This window comes from Microcaecilia unicolor, chromosome 1, assembly GCF_901765095.1.
Source record: "Microcaecilia unicolor chromosome 1, aMicUni1.1, whole genome shotgun sequence".
NCBI lineage: Eukaryota > Metazoa > Chordata > Amphibia > Gymnophiona > Siphonopidae > Microcaecilia > Microcaecilia unicolor.
Window position 1 is genome coordinate 237,945,819 of NC_044031.1, and position 16,600 is coordinate 237,962,418.

Here is a 16,600-nt window from a genome sequence, read left to right on the forward strand (position 1 = left end):
AAAGGTAGGAAAATCATTTTACTTTGAATGTTTTAAATGGAATATGTTAACTTTGGGAAATGTGCATAGCGGATGTCTTTTTATTGTGTTAAGTAGAAAAGGAAATGCGCTTTTTTGTTTTGGGGTTTTTTTCTCCAGTGTTGCAGTACATGCTGAGGTTCCCAGTTCAATTTTGTCTATATATTTTTATTTCTAATTTGTGATCCCTTGTTCTGTAATTTGTGAGGGTCTGTCAGTGTGACTTTAACGGCAGATGAGGAGATTGGAGAGGAGAGGGAATTGGGGGAGCGGTTTTATTTTCTGCCCTGGTCACCAGCATGGCTAACGGCAGCCCTGACCCTTGCATAGCTAGTGGGGATTCCCAAGCCCTACTAGCTGGGGTCTCTTCTGAAGCTGGCCAGAGATGCCTTCTACTCAGTGCGTATTTCCTAGTAAAAAAAGGTGCCGGTACTCAAATGCTAGGCCACTCTTCAGGGATGGGGTAATCACTGAGGGACCCATCACACAATAGCCAAGCCCCCTGCAACCGGTCACAGAATGTATGACAAGGTAGAATTGGTGTGTAGAGCCTCAGCTCTTTCATTAAAACTTGGGGTCCATGGGTCAATTTTAGCAGACAACGGAAAAGGTGCCGGTACTCAGTACCCCCAAGTACCCCCTCAAAAAAAGCCCTTCTACTGAGCTTGGCAGATGGGGGCAGCATCCTGGAGCCACTGACAACTAAGCATGTATGGGGTGCTGGCATCAGTGACTCGAGGAGTTGCTGCTGCCTACTGGGCTTGGTGGAGAGGAGTTCTGGCCATCTTTACTGGAGGCCTTCAGCTGACAGAGATTGGGGATCCTCATCTGCTAAAGTAATTATATTTTGAATTGGGAAGTGCTGGGGGAGAGAGGGGAGAGAGAAAATTTTGTGCCCACCCACTTTGTGCTCAGGCCCACCCAAAATTGGCTGTCTGGCTACGCCACTGGTGTGGGCTCTGGGCCAGGAGAGACCATCCACTTGGATGGCAACTTGTACTCTCACAGCCCTCTGTGGTCAATGTACTATCCTCCTTGCACACTCATTTGTCAGGTGTGTATATGTGGTGTAGGGGTTAGGGTTGTGGTCTCCTCAATAAAGGTTCCAGTGGTTGAAAAAAACACCCGTATTATCATATTATTATTCAGTTATGTTTTAGTTAAGTTTGACTATTTTTTTAAACCTACCCTCTTTGAACCTGATGCCCTCTTTCTTTTCTGAACAAAATTGGAACACTATATAGGAGACTGTACCAAGCTCTCACTTTTCTAAAAGTAAACTGCTCTTTAAGTTCATTTTGTTCATAGCTTGATAAATGGCCTGTGCTGGAAATTTTGGTGAAGTTCCAGGTCAATACAGTGATCAATACAAAATTTGTGTGGTAATCTAGAAGAGAAATATGCAGGAAGCAGATATTTGTATTTCTCTAAAATATCTAATTGCTGAAAGGAATCATTATTGACACCTTTTGACTTTGACAAAAATTCTGCACCACAGATCAGAACATTCTATTCTTTGCTACCCTCCAAATCTAAAATAGCAAACACACATCCGCTTTCACTGCAATTGTTTGTTCTCTATTACTTGTCATTTCTATAGCGCCACTAGACAAATCCAAAGCTATACATAAACATGTATGAGACAGCCTTTGCTAGAGAAAGCTTGCAATCCATTCAAGACAAACAGGATAAATAAGGGAAAGGAAGCATCATTTATTATGAGAATGATTGAAACAACATAGATATTGAACAGGTGAGACCCTGGGAATCACCCATGATAATACTATAAAGGATTTGTAGATGGGCTACAAAAAAACTGAAAAAAAACTTCTCCTACACCTAAGGAAGCAGAGGTCAGCAAAAGTATAGGCCCTGATGGCTCAGGATAAACACAGGGGTCATCCTAGAGAGCAATGGAAAATTAATTTCAAAACCTTCCCAGCACTTAGCAGGTGCCTACAAGGGTAGCAGGAACAAAGACCCAAGTAGTTTGGAGTGGACCTAGAAGCAATCCTGGAGAATGCCAAAAAGACCCTGGTGATTCAGGTGGATCTGGAAGACAATAAAATCTCCCAAACACCTGGCAGACTACAGGAAAGAGTACAGAGTAGTAGCAACAAAGGCCCTAGTAGTTCAGGGTAGACCTTGGAGTCACATCTGAGGAAACTGGAAAAGAAATGTGCAGACTACAAAACATCCTAAACACCTAGTAGGCAGCAGAAATAACACAAAGTAACTAGAACAGATACCCCAATTATTCAGAACAGACCTGTAATATATCTGCACACACACAGTAGAATTAGAAAAGGTATAGAGAAAGGTAGAGAAAATGATAAAGGGGATGGGATGGCTTCCCTATGAGGAAAAGCTGAAGCAGCTAGTGCTCTTCAGCTTGGAGAAAAAATAGCTGAGGGGAGATATGACAGAGGTATGTAAAATAACATGAATCACTTGTTTACTCTTTCCAAAAATACTAGGAATAGGAGGCACGCAATGAAGCTACAAAGTAGTAAATGTAAAACAAATCGGAGAAAATATTTTTACACTCAAAAGTGTAATTAAACTCTGGAACTTGTTGCCAGAGAATGTGGTAAGAGCAGTTAGATTAGCGGGGTTTTAAAAAGGTTTGGATATCTTCCTATAAGAAAAGTCCATAAAGCCATTATTAAGATGGATTTGGGGAAAATCCACTGCTTATTGCTAGGATAAGCAGCATAAAATGTATTGTACTGTTTTAGGGTCTTGTCAAGTACTTGTGACCTGGATTGGCCACTATTAGATACAGGATACTGAGTTGAATGGACATTCAGTCTGCCCAGAATAGCAATTCTTATGCTCTTCTTATATTCTTATATGCAGATAGACTACAAAACATCCCAAACACCTAACAGGGTGCCTGAGGGAGCATAGGGTAGTAAGCGCAAAGACCCTAGTGATTCAGGGTGGATCTGGGAGTCACCTCAGTGGATGCTGGGCAAAAGATGCAGATTGACAGCAAAACCTCTACCTCAATGGGTAGGCTGTCAGAAGAAGTGTAGGATAGCAGAAGCAAAGGAATGAGTGGTTCAAGATGGACCTGGGAATCAGCATGGAGAACCTTAGGAGTACGCAAATGAACCACAAAACCACCTCAGCTTTTAGAAGACAGCTGGATTGAATGCAGGGTAGCAGGAGTAGAGACCATCTAAAATTAAACTTCTGTATTCATAGACTCCAGACCTCAGGTTTTGGGGTTTTTTTGGCGGGGGGGGGGGAGTATGTATAAAGAAGGAAACTAAGGAATAGATCATTTGTGTGGGAACCTCTGGCCAATATTTTATATTGGGTTAAGAGAGGTGTGGTAGCCGTGTTAGTCCACTTTTAAAGGTAATCAATACAAATAAAACAAAATAAAACATGGAAAAGAAATAAGATGATACCTTTTTTATTGGACATAACTTAATACATTTCTTGATTACCTTTCGAAGGTTGCCCTTCTTCGTCAGATCGGAAATAAGCAAATGTTGGTAGATGACAGTATATATGTGAAACATCAAAGCATTCCAGTGACAGTCTAACAGGATGGAGGTGGATAGGTGAGAGACAGGAAGAGGGACAGGTGAGATATGTATGGAGACAGGAGGGTGACAAAGCAGTACGATTTTCAAAGCAGTACCAGGGAAAATCTGCTACAGTACAAAGAAAAAAAAGCCACAGACACAATTCCCCTTATAGTGACATACAACCCAGAGCTGGAAAAATTAAGAAAAATCATAAAAGATCTGCAGCCTCTACTCCAGGAGGATGAATTACTGAAAGAGATATTCCCATCCCCACCAGTGCTGGCCTTCCGACAGCCACCCAACTTAAAACACAAGCTAATTAGAAGTAAGCTCCCAACACAGACTCAAAAAGAAAAGAATGGCACACATCCTTGCAATATATCCAGCTGCAAACTATGCCAAAACATTTCGCAGGACCCCACGGTCGTTCACAAAGGAAAAATATTCAATATTAAGGAATCTTTCACGTGCTCATCTTACAATGTGGTATATATCATTCAGTGTAAAAAATGCAATGAAGGCTGCTACATTGGAGAAACCAGTCAGATGCTAAAGAAGAGATTTAATTTACATAGACACCATATGAAAAATGCAAGTACTAATAAAGACGTCAAGCCTGTGGGGCAGCACTTTACAAAACCAGAACACTGTACCAGTGACTTCATGGTAAGAATTTTAAAAGGGAACATTAAAACAATACAGGAACGTAAGACTTTTGAAGTCAGAATGATTAAATATTTTGACACCCACCAGACAGGACTTAACAAAGATCTGGGTTTTCTAGCCCACTGTAAACCATAAAATTGTACTGCTTTGAAAATCATACGGCTTTGTCACCCTCCTGTCTCCATACATATCTCACCTGTCCCTCTTCCTGTCTCTCACCTATCCACCCCCATCCTGTTAGACTGTCACTGGAATGCTTTGATGTTTCACTTATATATACTGTCATCTACCAACATTTGCTTATTTCCGATCTGAGGAAGAAGGGCAACCTTCAAAAGCTAATCAAGAAATGTATTAAGTTATGTCCAATAAAAAAAGGTATCATCTTATTTTCTTTTCCATGTTTTATTTTGTTTTATTTCTACTGATATTGGGTTAAGGTGTTTAATATTGTGAACTATTTTATCTTTATGATGTAAACAAGAGGGCAATAATTAAAGCCCTTTCTATGATAAAATGCTATTTTACCAACAGATATTGAGGCTTTCATTACTGCCGAACTGCTTCAAACTACAACATATAAAAAGTATGCCTGTTCAATAATGCACAATTTATTCATCTTCTGCCTATTGAAGAGGTGGTCCAGGGGCAGGACTAGGGGTGGATCAAACAAAGGAGTGGACAAGTTGTGAGTTTTTCTCTTTCAAACGTTGGCAACTCTAACCCTATTTGCTGAATACATTATTTAAAAGAAAATGAATTGTTACTATAATACTGATTGATATCTAAGCAGAGTCCTAGTGAGAGAACTACCCCAGAGTGGCCTCTGGGAATGTGGAACAAATGAAGGGAAATGTTCTGGGAGAAGTGCCCCAGCAGCTACTGATATAACACACTGGGGGGGAGGCGGGGGCAGGGCCGTGCTAACACAGTAAGCGAGGTAAGCATGGCAGGGGGGCGCTTCCCTCTGGGGGGCACCGCCGCACCATGCTCACCTTGCTCGCCCTCCCGCAACATCCCTTTTCTTTTTTTTTTTCTTTTTAAATTTACCTCCGTGGTGGCGGTTCCGGCAGCGTCAGGGAAGGAGGCGGCGCTCCCGATGTCTCTAGCCTTCCCTTCGCTGTGTTCCGCCTTCTTCTGACGTCAAGGATGACGTCAGAAGAAGGCGGAACACAGCGAAGGGAAGGCTAGACGTCGGGAGCGCCGCCTCCTTCCCTGATGCTGTGCTGCCGGAACCGCCAAGGAGGTAAATTTAAAAAGAAAAAAAAAGTAAAGGGATGTTGGGGGGAGAGAAGAGGGCGGGCAGTTGAACAATGGGAGCGGGAGGGCAGGGGAGAAACGAGATCATGGATGCGAAGGTGGGGGGGGGGAGAAGAGGGCGGGCCAGGCTGGGACATGGGAGCGAGAGGAGCATGGATGCGAGGGGGGGTCATGGAAGGGAGAGAGGGGAATTGCTGGATAGGGATTAATGGAGGGTGCAGGGGACAGAGGAGCATGGATGGGCATGGATTGGGAGGGCAGGGCTCAGGGAGAGAGGGGAATTGCTGGAAAGGGATGAATGGAGGGGGCAGGGGACAGAGGAGCATGGATGGGCATGGATTGGGAGGACAGGGCTCAGGGAGAGAGGGGAATTGCTGGAAAGGGATGAATGGAGGGAGCAGGGGACAGAGGAGCATGGATGGGCATGGATTGGGAGGGCAGGGCTCAGGGAGAGAGGGGAATTGCTGGAAAGGGATGAATGGAGGGGGCAGGGGACAGAGGAGCTTGGATGGGCATGGATTGGGAGGGCAGGGCTCAGGGAGAGAGGGGAATTGCTGGAAAAGGATGAATGGAGGGGGCAGGGGACAGAGGAGCATGGATGGGCATGGATTGGGAGGGCAGGGCTCAGGGAGAGAGGGACAGAAGATGAATAAATTGTGCATTTTATTTTCATTTTAGTGTTTGGAATATGTCCACTTTGAGAATTTACATCTGCTATCTTATTTTGCAATGTATAGCAATTTGTTTCTAAGAATATTGCTGACAATTCCTGTCAGTGTGGCAAGAGGTGAGCGATCATTTTCACGGGGGGGGGGGGGGGGGGTGCCGCCGCCAACTGATAGGCTGCAGGGGGGCGCCAGAGACCCTAGGCACGGCCCAGGGCGGGGGGGCGGGTAGAACCTGATGACAGAAGTACCTCAGAAGTGTCAGATGTGTGAGGTGGTGGTGGGAAATGTTTTGTGATAAGAACTCCAGCAGTGACCCCTGGAATCAGATATGCAGGGTAAAAGCAACTTGGATTTGTTTTTCCTTTTTATTACTTATGAAGAGGAAAGGAGAAATTTCACACAAATGGTATATGCAGGAAGAACTTCAGCCACTGTGATAAACGTACTACTTGTAAGTGTTAGCAATAAATTTTAGAGATAGAGATCGACCATAACAGAGGGAAACCTTTTCCTTGTACTGAATATGACATTCTTTTTATTGAAACCTATTGAAAGAACTTGTTCAAAATTATATCTCTCACCATGTTTTACAAAAGTAAGAATCAAATGCAGGGTATTTAAACAAGAGTGGGCAAAGGATTATTTCTTCATACAGAGCAGGGAGAAGGCTGTTTTCTCATTTGCAAGAATTCTGTCTGTATTAAACGAGTACAATGTTTGCTGACATTTTGAGAGCCATCACCAAAAAAAAAAGTGCTATTCTACAAGGAATGTCGCAATCTAACAAAATTGCTAGACTAAAAAATGGACTATTGGCGTAGCAACAGATTTTTTAAACAGAAATCATAGGACAATCTAGCATCTGTTCATGAAAGTTTTCATATTGCAAGACTGATTGCAGACTGCAGGAGACCCTTTACAGATGGATAGTTTATAGAGCAGTGGATGGCTATGGTAATGCCCAGAGAAGAAAAATGCCCTTGGTGTTTGTTTATAAGCATCTCTTCAAATAAAGTCACACAAAGAATCAAAGAAATGAAGGATATCTTGTTTTTCCAACTACAATAAAATCTGAGGAATTTGAATGTTTTTTACTCACACTTGACAAAAGTAATAATATAAACATAGAAATATGAAGGCAGATAAAGACCATATGGCCTATCCAGTCTGCCCATCCATGCCACTTACTATCACTTCCTCTCCCTTACAGATCCTATCAGGCTCATTTTCAAAAGAGAAGGACGCCCATCTTTCGACACAAATCGGAAGATGGGCGTCCTTCTCAGAGGGTCGCCCAAATCGGTATAATCAAAAGCTGATTTTGGGCGTCCCCAACTGCTTTCCGTCGTGGGGACGAGCAAGGTTCACGGGGGCTTGTCAGAGGCGTAGCAAAGGCGGGACTTGGGCGTGCCTAACACATGGACATCCTCGACCATAATGGAAAAAAAAGAGTGTCCCTGATGAGCACTTGGATGACTTTACTTGGTCCTGTTTTTTTTATGACCAAGGCACAAAAGGTGCCCGAACTGACCAGATGACCACCAGAGAGAATCAGGAATTACCTCCCCTTACTCCCCCAGTGGTCACTAACCCCCTCCCACCCTAAAAAAATCTTTAAAAATATTTTTTTGCCAGCCTCTATGCCCTCCTCAAATGTCATACTCAGGTCCATCACGGCAGTATGCAGGTCCCTGGAGCAGTTTTAGTGGGTGCAATGCACTTCAGGCAGGTGGACCCAGGCCCACCCCCCCTACCTGTTACACTTGTGGTGGTAAATGTGAGCCCTCCAAAACCCACCACAAACCCACTGTACCCACATCTAGGTGTCCCCTTTCACCCTCAAGGGCTATGGTAGTGGTGTACAGTTGTGGGTAGTGGGTTTTGGGGGCTCAGTACATAAGCTAAGGGAGCTATGTACCTGAGAGCAATTTATGAAGTCCAATGCAGTGCCCCCTAGGGTGCCCAGTTGGTGTCCTGGAATGTCAGGGGGACCAGTGCACTACGAATGCTGGCTCCTCCCACAACCAAAGGGCTTGCATTTGGTCATTTCTGAGATGGGTGTCCTTGGTTTCCATTATCGCTGAAAATCAGAAACGACGAAGTCCAGGGACGACCATCTCTAAGAACAACCTAAATTTCAGGATTTGGGTGTCCCCGACCGTATTATCGAAACGAAAGATGGATATCCATCTTGTTTCCATAATATGGGTTTCCCCGCCCCTCTTTGTGAGGACGTCCTCAGCAAAACTTGGGTGTCCCTTTTGATTATGCCCCTCTACGTATCCTATAATATAAGTGACCTAGTACAGCTTCTAATTTTTATCTCTGGAGTTGATTCCAATTTCAATTTCAACCTCTGTGAAGAGCTTGTTGGTCTACAAAGACTCAAGGGTACAACAACAGGTGATGATACTTTTGCACAACTTTGTGAAACAATCAGTTATTTGAAATTAGACTGGGCACAGGTAACACGTGTGGCAACTTACAGTTCTCCAAACCAGTGGTGTAACCCAGGGGCTGGGCCCCCCCACTTTGAGCTTAGCTCCTCCCCCAAATTGTGGCACCCAAGGTCCTCCAACTGAAGAGGTCTGCTGCCTGAGCTACACCCCCCATTCCATGTCAGCAGCGAGGAAGTCGGAGGCTTGTTTCTAGCCATCGACATCGGCACTCCTCTCACATGCTCAGTTCATATACGGGAAGTGCCAGTGTCAGCTGGAAGAAGGCTGCCAACTTCCACACTGCTAAGGCAGCATGGGGGTGGGGAGAGGGCTCAGGCAGTGAACTGCTTCAGCTGACAGGGCATGGGCATCCCCGCCAGCAAAGGTATGATTTTTTAATGTGGTAAGGGGGTGGGAAGAAGAGCAGAAAGGACATGTGTGGCCCTCCTGCCCCCTCCCCAAAGAAAATGGACTGTTGGCTGCGCTACTGCTCCAACCACAGTTGGAAAAAGGGAAAATTAGGTTCTTACCTTGGTAATTTTCTTTCCTTTAGTCATAGCAGATGAAGCCATTACGTATGGGTTATGTCCATCAACCAGCAGGGGAGATAGAGAGCACTCAAACTTTCACAGTGCCCTCTTGGCCAGCTAGTTCCACTGCCTCTTCAGTATTTGAAGCATCCAAAGCAGTATGGCAAACCGCAATGGGAATCACAAGAGCTTTCCTCACAGCGAACGATGGCCCATCACAAGGGCATGAACTCATAAAGGAGGGAATGCACATCCTCCTGGAGGGAATAAACTCATCCTCCTTATTGTATAAGTGGAGGGGAACACACGCGCCTCCTGGAGGGAATCACACATCTTCCCAACACACTGGAGGGAATGAACTCATCCTCCTATTTATAGAACTGGAGGGGAACACACGCGCCTCCTGGAGAGAATCAACACATCCTCCAACAAAACATGCTGGAGGGAATGAACACATCCTCCTAAATTTAAACTGAACATGAATCCTGAAGATTGTTTTCCAACTTTCTCCCAAGGAAGGAACTTCAGGAAATTAGAACAGAACCTGAAAAACAGATTCACAGCATACAGACAATCATACAGGGAGGGCTCATGGCTTCATCTGCTATGACTAAAGGAAAGAAAATTACCAAGGTAAGAACCTAATTTTCCCTTCCTTGTCATCAAGCAGATGAAGCCATTACGTATGGGATGTAACAAAGCAATCCCTAGATAGGGTGGGAACAAGCCACACCACGCGCTAGCACTTGTGCACCAAAACGCGCATCCCTCCTGGCAGCCACATCCAGCCTGTAATGTCGGGCAAAGGAGAGCTTAGAAGCCCATGTTGCTGCACTGCATATCTCTTGAAGAGAGAGTGCTCCAGTTTCAGCCCAAGAGGAAGAAATCGCTCTAGTAGAATGTGCCTTAAAGGCTACAGGCGGAACCCTGCCGGCCAGCAGATAAGCTGAAAAGATAGCTTCTTTAAGCCAGCGGGCAATAGTGGCTTTAGACGCTGGAGACCCTCTGCAAGAACTAGATAGCAAAACAAACAGATGATCAGAAGTCCTGAAAGAGTTAGTAACTCGCAGATACTGCAGCAGAGTCCTGCGCACATCCAAAAGCTGCAGCTGCCCAAAAGCTTCTGGAAACTCTTCCTCTGAAAAAGAGGGCAAGAAAATAGGCTGGTTCAGGTGAAAGGCTGAAACCACCTTAGGCATAAAGGAAGGCACGGTCCGAACCGTGACTCCGGACTCTGAAAATTGCAGAAATAGGTCTCTACAGGACAGCGCCTAGAGCTCTGACACCCGTCTCGCCGAGGTAATGGCCACCAGAAAAACGGCCTTCAGTGTCAAATCTTTCTCCGATGCTCGCTGAAGCGGCTCAAAAGGAGATGCCTGCAGGGTTTTCAAAACTAGCCCCAGGTTCCAAGCTGGACAGGGTGCTCGCACTGGAGGTCGGAGCCGAAGCACCCCTCTAAGAAACCGTGCCACATCTGGGTGAGCAGCCAAAGACACGCCTTCCACCTTACCACGAAGGGAGGCCAACACTGCCACCTGCACCCGCAGGGAATTATAGGCCAAGCCTTTTTGTACACCTTCCTGCAAAAAGTCCAGAATCGGCGAGACAGGAGCCCGCATTGGAGCAATGGCTCTGGAAGCACACCAAGACTCAAACAGGCACCAAATCATGGCATAAGCCACGGAAGTGGACCGCTTACGGGCTTGCAGGAGAGTGGAAATAACTTTATTGGAATAACCTTTATCCCTCAATTGCGCCCTCTCAATAGCCATGCCGTAATACCAAAGCGGCCGGCGTCCTCCATGGCTACCGGTCCCTGAGTCAACAGGTTCGGTACCAGAGGTAACGGCAGAGGAGCCTCCAGGAGCATCTGTCGGAGGTCTGCATACCAAGGTCTCCTTGGCCAATCCGGGGCGATGAGGACCACTTCTCCTGGGTGCAGCCGAATCCGCAAGAGCAGGCGCCCTATTAAGGGCCATGGGGGAAACACATAAAGTAGACCCGGAGGCCAGGGTTGAGCCAAGGCATCCAACCCCGCCGAGCGAGGATCTCTCCGTCTGCTGAAGAAGCACGGGACTTTGGTATTGGCACTTGTCGCCATTAGATCCATCACGGGCTTGCCCCATTTGGCACAGATCTGCAGGAATACTTTGTCTGCCAGATTCCATTCTGCTGGATCGATCTGATGCCTGCTCAGATAATCGGCCTGCACATTGCTCTGACCTGCAATATGAGCTGCCGACAGACACTGAAGATGCAGCTCGGCCCAGTGGCAAATCAGTTCGGCCTGCGCGGCTAGTGCTCTGCACCTTGTTCCGCCTTGTCGATTTATATAGGCCACCGTTGTCGTGTTGTCCGACATCACTCTGACAGCCAATCCTTCCAGGGTCACTTGAAAGGCCAGAAGCGCCTGAAACACAGCTTTCAACTCTAGGCGGTTGATGGACCATTCCGACTCCTCGGGTGTCCATAGACCCTGGGCATGCTTCCCCTTGCAGTGTGCGCCCCAGCCCTTCAGGCTGGCATCTGTTACCACTAGGCACCAAACGGGGAGCGTCAGCGGCATTCCTCGCCGCAGCATGCTGTCCGAGAGCCACCACTCCATGCTGAGACGGGCCGCAGGGAGCCAAGTAAGTCTGCATTGGTAATCCTGAGAAATAGGAGACCATCTCCGGAGTAGGGAATACTGTAGAGGTCTCAGGTGCGCTCTCGCCCAGGGTACCACTTCCATCGTGGCTGTCATCGATCCCAGCAGCTGGACAATGTCCCAAGCTCGCGGGCGGGGTATCCTCAGGAGCAGACGGACCTGATTCTGAAGCTTGCACCGCCTTAACTCGGGTAGGAACACATAGCCCGAGACTGTGTCGAACCTGGCCCCCAAAAACTCTAGAGATTGTGAAGGGGACAGGTGACTTTTGGCCATATTGACGACCCAGCCTAGAGATTGCAGTACTGAGACCACTCTGGCTGTAGCTTGTAAGCTCTCTGTTGCAGAGTCTGCTCTGAAGAGCCAGTCGTCTAGGTACGGGTGAACTCTGATACCTTCTCGCCTGAGAAAAGCAGCTACTACCACCATTACCTTCGAAAAGGTTCGGGGAGCTGTGGCGAGGCCAAAAGGCAAGGCCCTGAACTGGAAATGTTTTCCCAACACCGCAAACCTCAGAAACTTCTGGTGCGGGGGCCAAATCGGTATGTGCAAGTAAGCTTCTTTCAGGTCTAGAGACGTGAGAAACTCTCCTGGCTGAACCGCCGCAATGACGGAGCGCAGGAATTCCATGTGGAAATGCCGCACTCTCAGGGACTTGTTCACCTCTTTTAAGTCCAGAATAGGGCGAAAGGACCCACCTTTTCGCGGCACCACAAAGTAGATGGAGTATCGGCCGCAGCCTTGCTTGGCGGGAGGCACCGGGGTCACTGCCCCTAACTGAATCAGACCTTGTAAAGTCTCCTCCACCGCCGCCCGTTTGACGGCAGAACCGCATCGGGACTCCACAAACACGTCTCTTACTGGGGCGTTGAATTCTATTCTGTATCCATCTCTGATCAGGTCCAGAACCCACTGATCTGAGGAAATCTTGGCCCACTCCTCGACAAAGAGGGAAAGCCGTCCTCCGATGACAGGCATTGAGGAGAGGGCTGGCGCACCATCATTGAGAGGGTCGCCCCTGAACTCCTGGTCTTGAGCCACCGGCTGCGGAACGCTTGTTCGAGCGAAAGGAGTTTCTCTGCTGACCACAGGCACGTGAAGTGAACCCAGCAGAACGCCCCGGGCAGTACCTTCTAGCTTCACGGAAGCGAGGTCTGTACGAGGAGTGGACCGCCTGGCCCTTAGAGGAAGGCCTCTGCCTATCTTCGGGCAAGCGCTGGGGTTTTGGATCACCCAGGCCTTTCACAATTTTCTCTAACTCCTCACCAAATAGGAGAAGTCCTTGAAAAGGCAACTTCACCAACCTTTGCTTAGAGGCCATGTCCGCTGCCCAGTGTCGTAGCCACAGACGACGGCGAGCCGCCACTGCTACTGCCATTTGTTTAGCCGAAGCTCTGACAAGGTCATAAAGGGCATCAGCCAGAAAGGACAAGGCCACCTCCATCCACGGAGCCACATCCAAGAAGGGCTCCGCTCCATCTCCGGGCTGAACCACTGCCTGTTGCAGCCAAGCTAGGCAGGCTCTCACAGCATAACAGCTGCATGCAGACGCCCGAACAGTGAGACCTGCAATTTCAAAGGACCGTTTCAATGCTGTTTCCAGCCTACGGTCTTGAACATCCTTCAGGGCAACACCTCCTTCAACAGGGAGGGTAGTTCTCTTTGTCACCGCAGTGACTAGGGCATCCACAGTAGGCATTTGAAAACGAGCCATATGTCCCTCACGCAGAGGGTATAACTGCCCCATAGCCCTGGAAACTCTCAAAGGTCCCTCGGGGTCAGCCCATTGAGCCGAAACAAGCTCTAGGATGGAGTTATGCAAAGGGAAGGCCCGAGCAGCTTTCTTGGTACTAGCCATCCTGGGATTACCCGAGGAGGCCATGCCACTGTCAGGATCTTCAATCGAGAGGGCCTGCAGGGTATCTGAAATAAGCGCTGGCAGCTCATCACGGTGGAAAATCCTCACCGCGGAGGGATCATCCAGATCCTGTGGTAAATCCGCACCTGACTCTGGTTCCTCAGACCAAGAACGTCTGTCAGAGTTCTCCGAATCCTCACACCCCGACCACGGGGGGGGGGGGGGGGGGGGGGGGGGGAAAGGTGCACCACAATCTGAAGGGGAATTAACCCTTCTGCGCTTATCTTTAGGCCAAGCATCCGAGAAAAAACCCTCACTGGGCAGTCCCAGGCCAGAATCCATCGGGGGGGGGGGGCAATCAGAGGAGCCTCAGGCGACCCTTGAGGAAGGGCTCTTTTCATCATGTATGCTTTATGCAGCAAAAGCACAAAATCCGGGGAGAAAATCTCACCCTGGGCACCCAAATCCTGTCCGGTGCTAGCCACTCCTGAAATAACCTCATCTCGAGGTGCCCCACCCGGCTCAGGTCTCTCCGTGTCCACGGAGGTCGTGCCATGCGGTGTAAGCAAAATGGCACCCGCTGCCAGCTCAGAGCGGGAAGAAACATCGCTCGCCATGCTCGGGCCGGCTCCTACGCCAATACAGCACGATTTACAGAGCCCTGCTGCTGATTTGCGCTTGCCACAAGTGGAACAGCGCTTTACATTGTCCGCAGCCATCGCCAAAAAACGGCGGTAAAATCCAAAATGGCGGTTTCGCGCCAAAATCGCCCCGATCGCGGGCCCACCCCGGAGGAGTTGGAAAACACTCTTACCTCAAAGGATCTAGTGTACAACTACGATCCTGCTGAAAATCAGGTCAAAAACCTCTGTTCCAGCGTCTCTGCGTTTAAAAACGCGACACGACTTTTTTTTTTTTTTTTTAAGCTGTGAGGAAAGCAGAGGTATTGAAGACTCCGGAGGCTCAGATGAGTGGGAAAGGCAGGGAAAGGGCGAACCTATATGCCTGCATCCACTGTTGGTGGGTAAGGACAGGGAAAGCAAGGCAATATGTCCACATCCACAGAGGTATGAGTAAGGCAGGGAAAGGGCTAACCTATGTGCCTTTAAAGTGAAGCTGCTATAGCCTCCAACACCCCGGTTAACAACTGGCAAGCCAGGAACCACCTCCCGGCAGATTTTTCTGGAGCTCGAACAAGCTGCAGCCACCCTGCTAAGGGAGATAGAGAATACTGAAGAGGCAGTGGAGCTAGCTGGCCAAGAGGGCACTGTGAAAGTTTGAGTGCTCTCTATCTCCCCTGCTGGTTGATGGACATAACCCATACGTAATGGCTTCATCTGCTTGATGACAAGGAAGGAAGGTGCTTATTGGCTGCATAAATCAGGAAATGGATAAACATACTCTCATCCAGGACAAATCCACTGCATAGTTCATTAGCAAGCACTATGTTCAAGAATAGTGCAATGGGACTCCACCATGAAGGTAGTTGTCTCCTGTGTAAATTTTATCCTCACCAATGTTCTTTATCACAGACAATTCCAGAAATGTTTTTCAGATTTTGACTCAGAATATGGAAATGTGCTGTACCACAAGGAAGTACAATGGCTGAGTAGGGACACAATTCTAAAATGTTTTTATGATTTGCTTCCCAAAATTAATACATTTCTGTAAACAATATACAATTGTAGGGACGTGGTTCCGGTTTGTATATGCAGGAGTGAGGACAGAGGGCTTAAGGCTCCGGTTTCTCCTGCCCTATTCTGCCATTATTTTCTATCCCGGTGCCTTTTTTTCGACAAGCAATTCTATCACCATTACCTTGGTGTGCCCTGCAATCACAGTGAGAGCGTCTTTCCTTTAGAATGGCAACCATATCAACGAAAAAGGATCAGGAGAAATGAACTAACAGATATCCAGTAACACACTATTCAACCTTCACAAAATCTCTGATTATCCTTGCCAAAATCTGCTCCAAAAGGGCGGGCACCGACTGAAAGTTTGTGCGGGGGGGGGGGGGGGGGCTCCCATCGGATAGTTTGAGAAGGGGTACCAGAGACCCTAGCACAGGCCCTGCCCCAATCCACATCCCCTTCTGATCTATGTAGGTCCTCCAGGCCTACCTGTAGCCCTGGTGGTCCAGTGGGGAGAAATCAGGGCAGCAGTGAAGCCAACTTGCTCCTGCCTCTTGTGACATCCCTCTGCAAATGGCTGCCTCAACTTCTCGCGGCAGCTCATGGCAATTTTAAAGTACTGTAGGCAACCTTTACTAGACCACCAGGGTTACAGGTAGGCCCGGGATGGCCTACCTAGTCCAAAGGAGGTTTGGGGGGATATTTGAGGGAGTTAAGAATGGTGGCAGGCAAGGGGAGGGAGGAAAGAGGGGGAGCTGCTCCAGGGGGGGGGGGGGGGGAGGGCTCAAGAGGTATTGGGGAGGGGGGATAAAAAAAAGTTGTGTGTGTCTCAGCTGATATTCAGCGCCAGGGCCTGAATAGCTTTTGAGCTGTCCTAAATTCATCCACATAGCTATGTGGATGCCGGCATTGAATATTGCTAGCACTTGCATAACCTCCGACTCCTCCCCAGTGCCGTCCATGGTACCACCTCTGACCTACCTACTTTTAACATGGGTGGTCAGAGATGATATTCAGCGACACTGCCTGGGTTAGTGCTGCTGATCAGCAACTGGCCAGCTCACTACAATTAAAGCAGGCTGGAGCCTCTCCAGCCTACTTTGATCGCTCTGAATATCGGCCAGTGAATTTTTTGCCAGACAGAACCATGCCCACAATTCACACTAACGAGAAAAAAACATCAGAAATATGGAACTGGCAACAAACTGTACATCAGTTTGAAGATTTCTATTGGTTGTTGTGGGGGGGAGGGTAATACTGAACCCACAGCTGGTCTGCAATTTTTAAGTTGCTCAGCTACCTCGAACTGAACTGAGCCCAGGTATTCAATGTCAGGCTGTGT

General features: G+C 47.8%; 1 protein-coding gene across 1 annotated transcript in view; it reads right to left on the minus strand.

Moving 5' to 3' along the window:
- Positions 1 to 16,600, minus strand: part of GABBR2 (gamma-aminobutyric acid type B receptor subunit 2) — a 1,273,589-nt gene that overhangs the window by 617,801 nt on the left and 639,188 nt on the right. The window lies entirely within an intron of this gene.